The following is a 4,882-nucleotide window of genomic DNA, read 5'->3' on the forward strand; positions in this document are numbered from 1 at the left end:
AGTACCTGACGCTCAGACGGTGTTGCGTTTATGTTTTCTCGCCGTTTCCTCATCAATTCCAGGGTCTCGCTGGTGAGTGCCGACTTGCGTCCATTACTCATCGGTCGAAAATACTTATAGCCCACCTCACGGACAACCCGTACCAGACAATCGGTGGCGTCGTTAATATCCTGAGTAGTTTCCAACATAGCGAATCGATTTCGTAGCTCCAACTGGAAGCTTTCGCAGCCAGCCTCGACCTGGGGCAGGGTTGGTCTGAGAGTTGACTTCATCAATCGCGCTCGCTCGATTTTGAGATTTATACTCAGAGTGCCTCTTACCAGTCGGTGATCACTACCGGTATTGACCCTGTTAATCACAGAGACATCTCTGAATATCTGGCGCTTGTTTGACATAATGAAGTCTATCTCGTTCCTCGTCACGTTATCGGGGCTCCGCCAGGTCCACTTCCTTTGGGGCTTCTTCTGAAAGAATGAGTTCATCAGGAAGAGCCCCTGAGCCTCGAGGAAGTTTACCAGCATTTGCCCCCTGTGATTTCTGCGCCCAAAGCCGAAGGGACCCACTCTCGACTCGCCATTCTCTTGTACTCCTACTTTGGCGTTGAAGTCACCCATGACAACAGTGTAGAATGTTTTGGTACGAGACATAGCTTTCACTATGTCTTCGTACATGGCCTCGACTTCGTCGTCTGGGTGCGAAGACGTTGGGGCATACACTTGAATGACCTTCAAAGTGTAACGCTCCGTTATTTTAAGAACAAGGTATGCCACCCTTGCCGACACACTGCCAACTTCCACAATGCTGCCCTTGAGTGACTTGTGGATCATAAAACCGACGCCACCTTGAGATGGTTGGTGTCCTTCTCGGAAATAGAGTAAGTGACCAGCCTCGAGAGTTATCGTCTCCTCCCCCTGTCTTCGAAGTTCTGATAACCCTACGATATGCCAGTTAATACGACTTAACTCTACTTCCAATTCGGCAACGTGCTCGTTCAGCCGTAGTGTACGTCCGTTATACGTCGCCAAAGTCAATTTGCGTAGGTACCCCTGCCGTCACCCGGGGATTCTTAGCACCCCCCACTGCACCGTTACCGTGGCCGGTACCATGGCCAGGAATAGTGCAGCTACCGGGAACTGGGGGCCGTGAATTTAAATTGTGCTGCATAAGGGGGGGATTTGCCGTAGTCACCACGCTTGGCATGCGGGTTGGTGACCGCAGTTCTGTGGTATAGTTATTCTCCGTGGGGCGCTGCTGCCCGCCCCCGGTGTTGTTTTGTCCCTTAGTCGCCTCCTACGACACCCACGAGAAGAAATGGGGTGGTGCAATTCTAGCCCGGCACCACACGGGAAACTTACTACTTAAATAATAAATTAATATTCCATTAAAAATCAATAAATTTATTTTTAATTTTATTTTGTGCCCTTAAAATAATTTACCCGAAAATATGACTTATACCCGTAGGGCATAAAGTTCAATTTATATTTACTCCATTTTAATTAAATAGTAATGGCTTTAAAAATAAATTTGGATTTATTTTTTTATTCCTCTTGTGGTTGTCGGAATGACCAAATGACAATCAACCTTATAGCTTTTAGAAATATGATACAATTTTGAGCATATTGTGTCCTCAGCGCCTGTAGTTTTACTTCTCACTCTTATTTTTGAATCTCTCTCTTTCATTTTGGGCATGACGTCATTGGCGTGTGTTTTGTTTTAAAGACCTCTGCAATGCTAATCTCTGAGTTACACTTCTTCTCGTGGTGGGATGAACTACCGTTTCTTTCTAATTGTCTACTTTTCTCTTTCATTTCGAGCATGACGTCACTGACGTGTCTTTTGTTCGTATTAGCATAAGATATTGTCAACCTTATTTATAAGGCAATTTGCTACATTTTTGAACACATGTTGCTAGTGGCTGTAGTTTTATGTTACGTTCTTTTTGTGCTCTATCTTCTTTCATTTTGGGCATGACGTCACTGCCATGTCTTTTGTTTTGATATCAAATTGAGAAACGGTAAAATTTATATGAATATTTTTTTTAGTTGTTTATCTTTCTCTTTCTAAACTATCAGTCTTTCTTTTTCATTATCGACGTGACGTCATTGCCGTGTCTTTTTGTTTTTACTGGAATACGACATCACGTGTGCACAGGAATGTTAATCTTACTGCGTTAGATATAAAGTTTGCAATCTCAATGTCATTATCTGACGCCATTACAGCTGACAGTTTGTAAACGACCGACGCAAAGGTGCGTTTTTGATATTTGTGTTTGTATTTGTGTTCCGTAATATGGCATATATATATATTTTTATTTGGTGGACGAGAGATGCTTTCGAATTTATAATATTAGTATATAGTTTATCGGTTTATACCAAACCTTTCGCGATCAACCGCGAAAGGTTGTTAAATACCAAGATGGCATTTAAGGAATTCACCTTTATAGTACACTCGTGAGAATTATGGATAAAAATAAAACTCCATTGTACTGTTCTAGAGCATGCACATTTTATTGTTTTTCTTGTCAACATTGACACTTATATTTTTCTTGACAAACCATAGCGCGATTCAAACGCGATAGATGTCAACGCCATCTATCGCGCACAAGGGATGCTGTAACAATGATTGCTTCGTAAACATACCGCCCACCAAGGACGTTACTGAAGGAACGTCCTTCTAAAACAAAAATCTTATTAAAAAAACAGAAAGACATATACACTATTTTTTAGGTAAAAAATAAAATAATTTATATTAAGTATATATATAATATACATCTCTATTTCAAACATATACTTGTTGAAGTCGGTGTCAAACCAATTTTCATTTGATTCGCTGCCTACAGAAAACCGTCACGTGCCCGCGATTCTCGTTACAGCGGGGATCGCTAAATTGTACTCTATGTCTAGTATGCTACGTTCCATATTGCATTGCTGATTCCCGGCTACGTTCATCGGAAGGTAAATTTAAATTAATGTTTCACCGGCCGCGTAGCTCAGAGGTCAGAGCGACCGATCCCAGCATCGGCGGTCGCAGGTTCGAATCCTGTCGTGGCCACCCAGAAGCATAAAACCTTTTGTTACTTTAAATATTATTTCTCTTAAGATGAAGTTTACACAAGTTATGTTACCAAAATAACATACATAACAAAGGCATTTATATAAGTGACTAAGTCTTATAATAATTTCATTTTTTCACTTTTTAGTGGAAAGTTAGTGATTTTTAGTATGGGTAGGCCTACTAAACGCGCTGCCCAAATGAGTTCCTTGCCCCCGTGAAACTGCCCAGAATTCCCAGTGATATTTGTTCGAAAGCCTCCACCCAGTCTGTTACCATTTGAGAGTGATGTTAACTATGGAGGCCATTTTGAATAACCGAATATCTAATTATGTTTATTTTAGTTTCAGTATTGCGTTTTTTGTAAAACTTTGTTAAGTGCCCTTGAACATAATTTTTTTTCGAAATAGTTTTTATAACCTTTGTAGTGACTACAAGCGTGATAATATGTTGTGTGATGGCGTAAACAATGCTTAGATATGCTATAGCAACAATTGCGGTTAATCTGCTGTTATTTATTGAAGAGTTCCCCCGATTTCTACAAGAGCCCATCATCAGATATTGAAATGGTGATAATGGGACCACACGGGAAGCACAAGCTTTCAAATAAAAAAAGAATCATGAAAATTGGTTCACCCAATCGCAAGTTACGAGGTAACAAACATAAAAAAAAAATATACAGTCGAATTGAGAACCTCCTCCTTTTTTTGAAGTCGGTTAATGAACTAAATTTAAATTGTTCATCATCAGAGTGAGTTGAACTTAAATATTGAACTTTAAAATACAGTTTGAACTTGAGACTACACATCGAGGTTAACTCTTTACTAACTACAATCACAAATTTAAATTATCATAAATTGTAACACGTGAAATAAAATAGTAAAATTAGTCTATAACTTTCTTTCGTAACTACCGGTAAAATACATATTTCCGATGTAGGTATTTTTATTGTAGAACTAGTGCGTTACGTGACGACGCGAGTGATATTGTCATCACCAGGATGTTTGTCTACTATTCTACCCATCAACCAACGACTTGGCGGTACATCGTCTTCTTTGACTAGAACAAAGTCTCCAATTTTTTGTTCATCCGTTTTGGAAGCCCATTTATAGCGATTCATCAACGTAGCCAAATACTCGTGAGACCAACGTCTCCAAAACGCTTGTAGCATGCGTTGGATGAATTGCCAGCGTGCTAAGTGATTTATATTAGAGTTCTCGTAATCATAATCTGGTACATTCACTAATGGCTCTCCAATTAGAAAATGTCCAGGCGTTACTGGCATTGGTTCACCAGGATCGTCGACATTAATTGTACTCATGGGCCGTGAGTTTAAACACGCTTCTATCTGACTAAGAAGCGTAGTCAGTTCTTCGTACGTGAGTGTCGCGTCACCAATCACTCGTTTCAAGTGAAACTTTGTGGACTTCACTCCGGCCTCCCAAAGTCCTCCAAAGTTGGGACTATGAGGAGGAATGAAGTGCCACTCGGTACCATTAGCCTCGAGCTGTTCGGCTATGGTCGGTTGGATGGCCTTTAATTGTTGCAACTCCCTTGAGGCACCTACGAATGTGGTGCCATTATCACTCCACATTTTGGCACAATGACCTCGTCTAGACACAAAACGTCTAAACGCTGCTAAGAAGGCTTGAGTGCTTGTGTCATTGTTGTATGAACGGTGACCTCGATCTTTAGTTGATCTTAAGTTAATTGGCCTCGCGTAATCAATTGGTGTTGGCTCTTTGTTCTGCACATGTTACACACTTTATTACGTGGTACTTGACCAATTTTCTGACCCCTATAATCCAATAGGATGACCTTAAATAGTTCA

General features: G+C 40.6%; 1 non-coding gene across 1 annotated transcript; it reads left to right on the forward strand.

Moving 5' to 3' along the window:
* Positions 1-2,978: 2,978 nt before the first annotated feature.
* Trnaw-cca lies at positions 2,979-3,051 on the forward strand. The gene has a single exon. It is a non-coding gene; the product is annotated as a tRNA-Trp (tRNA).
* The last annotated feature ends 1,831 nt before the right edge of the window (positions 3,052-4,882 follow it).

The sequence above is a fragment of the Trichoplusia ni genome, unplaced genomic scaffold, assembly GCF_003590095.1.
Source record: "Trichoplusia ni isolate ovarian cell line Hi5 unplaced genomic scaffold, tn1 tig00003895, whole genome shotgun sequence".
Classification (NCBI taxonomy): Eukaryota; Metazoa; Arthropoda; class Insecta; order Lepidoptera; family Noctuidae; genus Trichoplusia; species Trichoplusia ni.